The sequence below is a fragment of the Zosterops lateralis genome, assembly GCF_965231275.1.
Source record: "Zosterops lateralis genome assembly, chromosome: 1".
In the NCBI taxonomy this organism is placed as follows: Eukaryota; Metazoa; Chordata; class Aves; order Passeriformes; family Zosteropidae; genus Zosterops; species Zosterops lateralis.
The window spans coordinates 114,636,691-114,649,786 of record NC_139762.1 but is presented as its reverse complement, the minus strand read 5'-3'; the positions used below and the strand labels follow the sequence as shown (position 1 = coordinate 114,649,786).

The window sequence follows — 13,096 nt, the reverse complement described above, 5'->3', positions numbered from 1 at the left end:
GGAGCAAGGCTTCTCCTTTCAATGCAGATCATGTACTGGAACTGTTTCCCCAGGTTCAGTCCAAACCAGCTGCAGAAAGGGAAAGCTCATCTAGAAGATCAGATCTGGTCCCCACAGAGACATTTAGGACTTTCAAACAAAGAATATTATTTGTGTGTGGACACATGTGGACACCATCATGTTACAAAAAGAATACCAAGGGATAGAGAGGAGGATTCAGTCTTCTGTCTCCCAGATGACTCAAGATTACCTGCAGACATCCACATAACAGTTTCTTGACCGCTAAGGAATGTTGCGGATGCCACAGTTAACGGCACAAATCAGAAACCAGATCAACTCCTTTTCCCCATCTCATGCATGCATGCTTTCCTGGAAATGTTCTTTTGTGTATTCTCATACCGTTTAATGTGAAGGATTTGTTATTTCTCTCTATTTAAGATGCAAAATCTCAACTACAACCTGCAAGTGCTCTGCACAGCTGAATTCCTGACACAGCATCCAATGAATCATCCGTGGCTCTCCTATTAAGTGTCCATCACTTAACCAGAGACGAGACACCAAAGGATTCAGGAGGGAGGGCCAGGTAGAATCTATGGTCCAACCCCAAGGACAGCCATGCTCTAATCCAGGGGAGAAGCAGGCCAGGCCATGTCCTGTGGGTGCCTGCAGGAAGCCTGAACTTGGGGCACAGCAGGGAGGCTCTGTGCTTTCCAGGGGCTGCCTCTTCCCAAGATCATTGGGAAGCAAAGCTGCAAGGTGCACCCTGACACCAGGACAAGCCTAACATGTGCATCCTGCCATCAAGATGGAATGGAGGACTGAGGAATGACTCTGTCCAAGCAGGTTCTTGGGCTCTGCCTGGCTGCAGATGTGTCTCCATGAGCTGCCTTTAGAGCAGGAATGAGATAAAACCAGCATCAGATGGTGGCTATTTTGATAACTGCCCTCCTATCGCAAGTATCAGTCTCCAGCTAGAATTACTGTACCAGGCACCAGCTCATCTTTTCTTTTCCCTTTTTATTTAAATGCCCACACCCTGGAATGTACAAAGGAGTAAATTAAGACACTTGTATTATATAGGTCAAGTCTTGGCCTGTTCATCTACATACATTAGCATAGAGTTACAGGTACTAAAGACATCAAAAATGAAGCATTAATGGCTAGCTCAAATACACATCCTAGGCACTGTTAGAAGGAAAAAAAAAAAAAAAGCTCAAAAAAACTTAAGACAACAGAAAAGTAACAACAGAGACAGTAAGGCAGTACTTTATTTTAATCTTTTTCCCAAGAAAATTTTCCCTTGTGAACACTTAGATGTATTTTTTGAGTAGACAACATAATAAACCAGACATCTTAATTTTATTTCGCTTTACATTTTGTACGCAGTCAGACTGAAGACCAAATATATAAATCAAGGTAACTCTGATTTGTCTTGAAATATGCTTTTAAATCATCTGAAAACTTTGTACATGGTTTCCATGTAGAATAAATACATCCTTTTTCATGAAGAACATATCCCCTTTCTTCCCAGGTCAGAAGAGAATTAGTTAAAACTAAAACCATCATTTAATTGAGAACATATAAGCAGGTATATTCTGCAATTTCTCATCAGAGAAAAGAAGTTCTCCTATACTTTAAGCTGCCAAAGTCTGTGAATTTGTGATCAGAGATATAATATTAAAAAAAGAGAGAAGCTGGACAACAATCCAATGGCACACTCCTTTCACTGTCAGAAGAATTCAGAGGTACAAAGCACAGAAGCCACAATTAACTCAGCCATACTCTAGCACTGTAATTCCCTCCTCCATATCCTAGCTCTTCCTCAACCTTGGAGAATACTCATTACAGCTGCCAGTGAAGCTTACAGGGCAGTGACCACAGAGTTTCTGACATTCTCATTTGCACTTTTATTAATTGCCATGTGTGTGAGTTAGTTGATCATGGAAAAAAATTATAAGAGCTGTTCACTTTGTGAACAAGATATATCTCACCAAAGTTCTGTTTATCTTGTTGTCAGACTCTGCATCTTTGCAATTACAAAAAAGTGAGTTCTGACATTGACTTGAGAAAAATCCCAGCCTAGGAAAATCTCTGCATTTCCATGTAACTGCAAAACAACTTCAAAGAAAGAAAGAATAAAAGAACTTGTGCCCATGTGACTGCTCTACAGAAGAACAAGAGCCCATTATCTCTACACCAACATATTTATTATATAAAGTGTTATTAGAATAACTGATAAGTGAATTTTAGGAGTTTGGTATTCTATATATTGACTATTAAGAAGAAAAGGTATTAAGGAAACAATGGGAAATCCACAGTTGCAAGTCCAGAACTGTAATGCAAAAGGGACTACATGGAAAACTATTTTATTGCCTCTTTCATCTCAGTATATTAAGGTACTAAATTCCACTTCATTGAAGCCAGACTTCATGGGGATTGTCAGCACTCTTCTGTCTGGTTCAATGTCAAGAACAGCTGACATAATTTTCAAATATAACATGGCTTTCACAATTTGCACTAAGTTGAATAAAGTATTCCATGAAAGCAAATCACACTGATTAAGGAACAGGTTTTTTTTGCTTCTCATTAGAAGTTCAGCTTTAAATTAGTAGAAGTTCAAGACATGGGAAAGACGTAGGAGAAAGACTGGAACCTCACAGCAGGCAGCTTTGCATCAGACAGTATCTGTATCACAACTACCATAATACAAGCTGCCTCCTTGCCTTCATGTCCAACTCATACAGCAATTGCTCCAGGCTTGAACCTGCAGCAACAGGTGACAACCTCTGGCTTGCAGACCTGCAATACTAACCACATCCACTGCAAGGGCTTTTTGGATACCAGCCTTTGTCCCTCTAGTCTGTACCTTGTCGTCCCAGGTCAGCTACATCTACAGGGAACAGCATTTTCAGGGAAAGCGTTCTGGGCACAGAGCAAACTCAACCAAAGGGTACTGTGAGAGTGAGCATGGATCTCTCAGGTGGGCAGCTCTTCTAGTCAGCATCTATGTTGATCCCCTCTGAACAAAATATATAATACCATCCAGTTATTCATCAGTAAAGCAAGCTTTACTGTCACTAGTAGCATTTGATTAGCCTTGACCACAACAACAGCACAGGAGACAAATACTCCTCTCTCTGCTCTCTGGCTCAGCAGCACAGCCCACACAATCTAGTAAAATATATGTAGGAGGTGGAGTGTGAGGATCTGATTTCATTCTGGGGCAAGGCACCTTATTAAAAAAAAAAAATCTTTTCAGTAACAGTCATCCAGAAGTAATACGGAAATCAAATTAGTTGATTGCAACAATCTAAATAGCATCATTTGATACGTTCATAGAGGTTCTTGGATAATGAAAGTTTAGAAGGAGAAATCCTATATTTTATTAAATTCAGCATAGCTGGGGGACAGGGCCTCTCCCTACAGCTTTGGCCTACTGCATTTTAGGCCAGTGAAGTAATGAAAACGTTAATGCAGCTTAGCCAGCAAAGCACAAGTTAATTCAGCTTCTATCTCTCCAAAGCCTATAATTTCTCTGGTCTAGTCTTCATGAAGAGCACTTAAAAATGTTTCAGACATAAGATGAACATCTGTATAATCATTTCAGCACATGCCTGTTTATGAGAGGTATGGATGCTATTCCAGAAGGACAGCAGAGCACACAGCTCTCTTCCCAGGCACTGGAAGCACAAGCAGGTGAACCTGCAAGGTTAGGATATAAAAAGTAAGCCCAGGAAATGACATGCAGGTTCCACCAGGATACTATGGATAAGCCAGTCATGAGGACACAGCAGTTTTATGGGTGCACAGTATCCAAATCACCATGATTGCACAGGCTGCACACACAGGAAGATCCAGCATGAGCTATAAAGCTGACAGAGCATGGGATTTGGGGACAGAAGGGGGACAGGAGCAATGCAGGGCACCAGCAGAGGGAATATCAAGCAAAATTCAAGAGCTGCTTAAGATGTGAGGTGCCACTGGAACCCAGGGAGACCATCATACTCCTAATTCTCCATATAGTGCTTACAAAGGGGTCCTCTAGGACAGTCCCATATCAATTATTTTAACCCAGTGTCTGCTTTTTCACTCTTCAGAAGATAAGCCCTTACTTCTTGGTGTTAAGGGAGGCCTCCTTATTTTTCAATTCACATTCAGCATTTACTCAGAAAATTTTTCTTCGTTTTTGATCCCTTCAGCCTGCATAATAGTACAGCTGATCAAGAACAGTAGGCCACTGACTCAATTTTGCATTTCTATTACATTTGGGAGAAAGTCTGCTGCAATAATTTTGTTCTAGCTCATCAGCATTTCTGTTCTTTACTATATATTCTGGATAAAGCCCACGTAGACAAACTAGCAGAATGATATTTCACATAATTCTTTGTCTTCCTGGTGCAATCTCTCATTTAACTCATGTTTGCTGCCAGTTTCCAGGTTTCTAGGTCAGGAGATGGTATTTCACACAACTGCCTGGTATGCCAGGGTGGATGGTTTCACAGCTGGGGGCCACAGCATTAGAATGGCACAAAGCTGTAGAGCCAAGAGACTTTTAGGACTAAATAGCATTAAAAAAAAATAATAAAAAAAAAAATCCAAAGAGCAGTTGATAGTCCCACCTCTCAGAACTACGAAATGCCCATTTAAAATTTCACTCTCAACAGCAACAATGCAAAGAAGCTCCCAGAAAGGGCATGCAGCAAGCTATTGCCCTGAATACTACCAAATTTACATTTGCTGAGTGAAAATCATTTGTCTATTTGTGTGCATTTCTGCAATTGCACTTTTCATTCATTAAGATGAGAAATTGCTTTTTTAATGCAATCTGCTACTATTCAGATAGCAAAACAAAGTAATGTCTGGTAGCAGGCTTGCTGTTTTTGGCTTTAGAAGGGTGGGGGGTTTTCTTCCTCTCTTCCTGTGAGAGGAAAGCTTTTCCCAAAGGATTCAAGCAATTTCATAAAACAAATGTAAAAACAAAGACACTTTTGTTTAAGGACCGAAGGGTTTGTTTTGGTTAAGGGGGATTGAGAGGGAAGGAAGAGAGAAATGATACTGATCATCTTTCAATAAAACAGGGAAAAAAATAAGAAAAAAAAGAATTCTCAGTCCTAAAAAATATTTGTGTGATAGCACAAACTTGCTATAATAAACAGGCCATCAGAAAACTGATCAAGATTTATTTTCTAAATAAACAAATTCATTTATTTCAGTCACAAGTGAGCACCTCAAATGACTACACCAAAGATGAGAGGAAAAGAACATTTCTCTCCAAATTAAAGAGAACACTGTGCACTCCTATATGCTATGTTTCATTAGAGTGTCTCTTTTTCCTCACAGTCTATCAAATAGAAAGAAAGGGGCACGAGGGGGAAAGACCTGAAATCTGTGGTTTTAAATACGCAAAGATTTAGGGGATTCACTTCAGCTAGAAGTTCTGAAGCTCAACCTAATAAGCATCATTTCATTTGCAGGAAGTAGGACCCAATATTATAACAGGAGTAAACCCCAAACTTGCACAGAAAACAGTGCAAGATGGAGACACCACAGCAACAATAAATAAAGACAATTAACTAAAACACCTGAAATCCTTCAGTAAAGCATGTATGGAGGCCTTGCAGGAAATCTGAATAAGCAGATCTTCACATCTGCAACACTCCCCAAGCATTTGTACAAACATTGCAGAAACTACACATTATGGAACTGCGATTCTATTTTCTGATTAGCAGATACTAATCAATGAAATTAATTGATTTATCAGTAAGTCCCTACATATTGCATAAAGTTTTGTTACGTAGAGTGATCTTTAGTGACAAAATAACATCTATCCAAATGGAGAAAAAGCAAACCATGAAGTCCCATTCACACTGCCTACCATTTAAATTCATTCAGGATTGACACTCACCACAATTATCATTCAACACCCGAACTAACACACTGGGACAACCCAATAGTAATAAAATTCACTAATACTGCAGCTCAGAAAGGCAAAACGACACAGATAATAAGAATCTTGAAATTAAATACAAGATGCACAAGGAATGTATCACGTTACTTACTTGTACTAACATGAGCAATTTACAAATGTTAGTAATAAATAGGAATTCTTCAAAATATAATCTTGAAGTACATGGCTGCATGAGAAGTAACTTAAAGGTTCTTAAGTAAGATTTAAAAAATGGTCTAAACCCACTGGAGTTAGACAGGAAGACAACAGATTTACAAATATATCACAGCAACATTAAGTTTTATATATATGAAATAAAATACAAATAAAATGCACATTATCATCATCATTGTCTCAAAAGCGTTCCACCCAAGCATTACTTAAATGGTTCTCCTCCATCCTAATTTAAACTGCATATATCTATATATGCACATGCATACATCAGTAACAGTTTCCTTGTGCTTGCCTGACCTCCCAAGTAGTAGTATGCACAGATTAACCTGTCAAATAGAGAGAGACAACATACAAAGGTCATTACAAATCCAAAGGTCTGGGTCCACTCATGAATTCGGGTAGTTACTTAAAACAGACTTGCCTAATACTGTGGAGAGGCACTGGATGAAGAAGACTACTCAGACAATACTTAACTCTATTATTATCTTCCCTTTCCAATAAAGTCTTAAAACATTTCCTCCCATTTCTTAATGCAGACTTTTCCAAGACCTCAAATTGTAACAGGAAGTTATTTGAGTGATTTTTGTTTTTAAAGAACACAGCAAAGCATCAGGAGACAAGTGCTCTGTTCTTTGATTTGCTAAAGACTGTTTGAATTTACGTTGACTCTCTCCTTTGTAAACACGAAATAACTCTTCCACTTCATCCATTAATATTTGGGACTTGAAGGCTGTCAAGTGAAAGATGTTATAATGCCCAGCACAGCCCTAGTCTCATATTTTTTTTTTAACTATACACCCAGCACTTGTATAACAGGGCAATAGCAGTGAATGAAAAAGTAAGCAAATAGCCTAATAATGTGTGCTAAAAGCTACCAGGACAATAAATTCTATTTTCCCTAGGATTGTTTAATTATTCTTCTGATGGCTCAACACAATCTTTTCACAATTTCTTCCTACAGGGCATGCTGACACATTGAGTTCATTACATACCTCCTCTTTAAAGCAAAAAAATGCACAGGCATTTAGAGCAAAAACCTAAAATTCAATAGTTCAGATTTTTAATAAGCTACATTGGAAGGGAGTTTGCAACTGGATTATTTCTAAGGAAGTAAGACACCTGCCTTATAAATTCAAAACAAACAGTCATAAAGCAATATCAAGATATTGATCTTACTTTGATGTACAAACACACTCAAAGGACCTTATTTTTTCAATGGTTCTTCTCAAAATACATTCACACAGGTGACATATTCATTTTTCTTTTTGAAGTCATCTCAAAACTTCCAGAAGTTTCACTGGGCATACACAGACCAGCCACAGGACAGCTTATAAACAGACAGAGACTGATGCTATAGCAAAGATCAAACAAAGTCAACATGGCATAGCCTTCAAACCACATGTGCCATTCTCTACATTTTCAATGGGACATGTGTCTCCTCACTGTGTACCAGTCAAGTCTTCAACACTGTCACTAGAGAAAGAGTGTCTCAACTGGCATACCCCATACCTCTATTTCTTCCCAGTGGTTAGGTCTTTGCCTAGCTCAGCACCAGCACCTGGGTCAGGTACTGCAGATGGAAGCCACAGACAAGCACACATCCCCCCAGCTGGGAGACCCCCACCGTGGGTCTTCAACAGCTCTGCACTGCACCTACTGCACAAGATTCTGCCCAAAGCCCTCCCCAGGCAGCCTTCTACTCCTGGGAGCACAGCCTAAGACCAGAGAGCATAAAATCAGACAGAGGATAAAGACGGGCACTCACCAGACAGGAGAACATAACCCTTTTATTTATTTATGGGTGCAAGTCAGCCAACCTGACCTCCAGCCTGCACGTCCATTTATGCATTTTCTGTCCCACACATATTAATTTGTGGTTATCTTTAATATTTTATGAGTTCAGCTCCATTCCACTCCATTATGCACTAAAAAGAGAACAAAACAGCTACTAATGTCATAGATAAGTGTTTTTACTTGCTATAAATTCCACCCATCATGTGACTAGACAACATACGCTCCCCAAAAATAAGTCCTTCTGCTCATCACACCTCCTTTACTGAAGTGACTTCTATTTCTGTTGATTAACTGTGAATACTAAAAGCATAAAATATGGCAGCTTCAGTTACCTGAACTGCTCAATTCCTGAACAGTCACACGCAAACTTTGATACTTAGCTGAGGCTCAGGATACATACAGCTAGGAAGGCATCCAAAATCTGACAGTAAGGAAACTCCTTTTGAATTCCCCACATGCATTATTCTTGTATTCACTCATCAAATTACCCTTCTGTACATCAAGTTTTTAACCCAAAATCACAGATGAATCTTCAGTTTATGACCCTTCCTCTCCTCCAAGAATTTGCCCCAGGGAATCTCTAAGCAGCTGTTATCTCCCATCTCTGCCATTACTAAGACACAAAAGCCAGAATAGTTTAAGTTTTGGTCTCTTATCTAATTCCAGACTGCTCACAATACATGCTCTTTGTAGCTTGGATGCTCATCTACACGTTCCACTAGGATTTAATATTTTCTTTACATAAGTTCCCAGAACTATGTACAGTATTTGACACAAAGTCACCCTAATGCCTTGCCTAAGAACTTGTCTATCTTTACTGAAGAGCTCTTCCTGAGCATCACATTTGCTCCCATTTCATGATCAGTATCAAATAAGAGTCATCTCTGTCTGACTATGGTGGTCAGGCCTTTTCTTCCAAACCTGTTTTAAGGGATGACTTGCCAGCTGATAGCAGATGTGTTGCTAAGAATCACTCAGTAGAGTGATTTGCTTTCAGAGGTATTTAACTTCCTGTCATTCATATTGTTTCAGTCATCACAGACATTCAATTCTTCCTGTGCAATAATCCAACCACCTCGGTGCTGACTGTGTTTCCCAACTCTGTCTCATCAGCAATTGTCCTTCTCATATAGTTTACTGCAGTATGGTGAAGTAAAGAGAGCAGCTCCTCACTAATACTGATGCAGGGCATGAACAATTCCTTTATTCAGGTAGACAAACTCAGAATTTCTCCTTCAGGAGACACTTTTAGCTAAGCCTCATGCTTCCAATTCAGTTATTTTTGGTGTATATACATGGAACTGAAGCCTTCTTCTCCTATTGTCTAGGACATTGAACCAATAACAATACGACTTTAGTCTCCCATGACCTAATTGTGGCAAATACACCATGCATTTTATCCTGTTTTCCACTTAGCTTTGTATACTTAATTACTTCTTCCATTCCAAATTTATTCTAAATCCTTGAATTCTATTGTGACGAGAGTAAAAGGTGTGAAGATATCATTCTCTTCTCCTTTTAAAACAAATGGAACTATACATCTTTTGCTATCTTGCTACCACAGTTGCTACCTTCAGCCTAACAGATAACAGCCAATTCTACTTTTTAACCTGGCTCTAGCGCCCTGCACCAGCTCTTTCAGAACCCAAAAGCAGAGACCCTTAGACTTAGCTTGACTGGGAGCAGACATAAGACATATATTCTAGTCAATTCCATTTGGCACCCTATCTTTCAAATCCTCATGGTTATCTAAAACTAAACAACTAAAACAAGAACTGCTAATTTTAGAGGCATCAAGCATTTTTCATACAGCCTGGTCCTCACAACATCATAGCCAAATTCTCTTCTGCTCTTTTTATTTTTTTTTCCCCGTCTTCATCTTAAATTTCTTCATCCTCTAGTTTTTGGCAGTTGACATGCTATTCCTGCAGTTTCTGCTCTCCAACAATCAATTCCCTCCTTTACTTCATTCCTTTTAGGTTTTCTGGTAACTTGCAGTATCTTATTCTCACAGCAAGGTCCACAGCCCCACTTGGCAAGCTTTTCCCCCCTCCTTAAAACGCAGTTTCCAAGCAGCTATTGTACCTTTCACTTAAGAGAGTCCAAGCTCTTTTTTTTTTTTTTTTTTTAATTTAAATCTCCAACTCCTACAGGCCTTTAGTTCTGTGGACAACACAAACTAGTTCTTCTAACTTCTCAGAACTTGCCCTACTAAAATAAAGCTTCCTTGAAAGAAAAACACTTTGTAGTTGGCATATACTTACCCTTCAGTTTAATTCAAAATTATTAACTTGTGGCTGATCAACACATATGCTTAAGGCCTTATGGAAGGGAGCCGTAATCCAGGAGCAGAAAACAAGACATACTGTCAGCCAGTGAGAGACTAGAGATGTTCCAAAATTTAAAGATACACCCTCTAGTTCTGGGCAGGCTGTAAACATAAGCCTTCATTTACTCTGCATTCCACTACAATTAATGGCCAAAATCTACCCTATGATAATTCAGTGTACTGACTTCTGACTTAACTAGTCAGCACTGGGAAACATACTTACAAAAGCACATTTGAGAAACACCTTCCCTTTACACACTAGCACACTATCCAAAATGAGCTCAGTAGCTCCGAGCAATCAAAACACGGTTGCAAAGTTGCATCCTATAATTTGACTCAGTTTCACCTTAGTATATCAACCTTAGACCTCCAGATTTTGAAACAGATGCATGAACCTTTAATAGAAAACCATCTCCTACCCAGTGGAAGACTGCACCTATATTAACTGCAGCAACATGGATCTTCAACATGGACACCACAAGCCTAAGAGGGGCAGAGAAGGAGGGTGCAGGTGGCCAACAGCTAGAACACAACAAAGGAAGAGCTTCTCTAGCAAAGTGACAGTGAATGATCTCCACGTGAATCTGGAAAACATGGTCTCCCTCTAAACTTTAGCTTGTGATACAATTTGCTTAACACGGATGCACTGGCACGAAGGCAGTCCAGACCTTCTGTGCAGCAGAGTGAACTTGCTGGCACAGGCTATCAGTCCCATCGAGGCAGTAAATCACACTTACCACCACATTCCTGCTATGCCTGCACCTACACGGCACAGGCACCTGCCTGCTGCCTCCTGAAACCCAGAGGGGAAACTCAGCACCGCAGCATGAAACATCAACTGACATGCTAAGTTACTAACCCACATGAAATGGGGGCCCTGAGAGGGTGCACAGCTCTGCCAGCTCCACACCACAGCCAGGGCTGCCCACTGGCCATGAAAGACCACTGGTGGTCTCTGCACCCACCTCCCTTGGCCACCAACACCATCATGTTCATCTCCCCATGGAGCATCTCCAGGCTGCTCTCATGACCAGCCTCACCAGTTTAAGCCAAGCCTTTCCAGGAGCGAGGTGGGTGTTCTGACACCCTCCAAACTGGGTGTCCATGGCACTGGACACCTTGAAAAAGCAAGTCATTGTTAGCCATGCACGAGGAAATAGCATCCTACCTTTCACTCCAGAAATGCTTAAAAGTGGTTTATCCTGTTAATTCTAGGTCAGTGGTATGGATTACACTGACCCTTTTAGAGCTCTCAACATTTTTAATAAGTAGGACACTTAACATTAGATGCCCATAAAGCTGCACACCTCCTGTACACCACACCAAGATCTGCCAGGAGGCTTTAAGGCACAACTAAGGAAGAGTTGCTTTATAAAGCAGGGCTCTCACAGCACACAAGTACAGACGTGAAGTAATTCATGAATGCCAAGTCTGACCCTGTACCACGTTAAATCAATACAGGCGTTTTTTACAGAAAAATGCCTGTACTGGATGAACTGAAGTGACCTTTGCAAAGCCACCCAACAAATCAGCCCCAGATTTACAAACAGTACAAGTATTTAGTACAGTTCAGTACAGCTGAGCGACAAAAAGGTCTACACTAAAGATAAAAGTTGTCCTAATGTTTACAAAATGCAACAGCATTGTCATTGCAAGCAGAAAAGAAGACGTTTCATCCTTAAATATCTGAGTATCTAGAGACTTTAAACAGAGGAAGAATCAACATGCAAAGGACCATGAAATTCAAGCTTAAAAAGTTACACTGGAGATGTTAACTTGCCACTACCAGGTCTTTGCAAGTTTTAACCTTCTCTGCACTATCAGCTGCCATATATATTGGACCCTTAGACACAAATAACCCCTTTACTTTCCCTCCTTTTCCCAGATGCTTGGCCTGAGCGAGGGAATGAGGACGAGCAGGGAAAAAACCCAAGGCGTTTAAGTAAATTACCTTTTGGAGCAGCCTCCTTCCCTCAGCCAGCTAAAGTTTTCCTGAGGTGAGAGGAGCGCTGGGGAAGGAGCAGGCGGCGGCAGGCCCTGTGACAGCCCGGGCAGAGCCAGGGGGGGCAGCCCAGACCCAGCCATGTGCTCAGCCCCGCATCCCCCCAAAGGGCATCCCGGGAGGAAGTTCTCCCTTCGCACCGACTCGGGGAAAAATAACCCGGCGGAGTCCAACAGCGATCGCTTCCAGCGCCTTTCTCCTGGGCCATATGTTTTCCCCGTGCCGTTTAGCGAGGCGTTTCAGAGCAGCCAGACCGCCCTCCCCGCCCCGCTCGCTGGCTGGGGCTGGAGCCGCCGCCCCAGACACGGGGGGGCTCAGCCTGGGCACACCCGGGTACCCACCCCACGGGACTGCGCTCCGACCCCCGCCCGGGCTGGGCAGGGCCGGGCAGGGCAGGGCAGGGCTGGGCGGCTCCGGCTGCAGCCCCCGGCAGGGGAGAGCCCCCCAGCCCCGCAGCCCCTCGGCCAGAGCCCCCCGGGCTGGTGGCGGGGGGTCCCGCCCGGCCCCGCTCCCGGCCAGGGGGAAGCGGCGGATGGAGCCGCACCGCGCCCTTACCGTGCTGGCAGCCGCGCCCGGGGCAGCCCCGGGGAGCAGCGAGACGGAGCCGGGGCCGAGAACGCGCCGCCGCCGCCAGGAGAAGGAGAAGGAGAAGGAGAAGGCGGAGGGGGCGGAGAGCGGCGGCCGAGGGGAGGAGACGGGCCGGGGGCGGGTTCAGGCTCCCCGCCCGCCGAGCAGCCGGCGCTTCCTCCCGACGCGCTGCCGAACCGAACCGAACCGAACCGAACCGAGCCGAGCCGAGCCGGGCCGGTGGGGCGGGGAGGGGAGCCCCGGGCTCGGCCCTGCCCCGGGC

The 13,096-nt window shown here is 42.5% G+C and overlaps 1 protein-coding gene across 1 annotated transcript in view; it reads right to left on the bottom strand.

Annotated features, from left to right (window-relative positions):
* Positions 1 to 12,853, bottom strand: part of FAM110B (family with sequence similarity 110 member B) — a 113,668-nt gene extending 100,815 nt beyond the window's left edge. Inside the window, exon 1 of the mRNA XM_083855985.1 lies at positions 12,802 to 12,853. The gene's annotated coding sequence lies outside the window, so the exon portion shown is untranslated. The remainder of the gene's footprint in view (positions 1 to 12,801) is intronic.
* Positions 12,854 to 13,096: the final 243 nt, after the last annotated feature.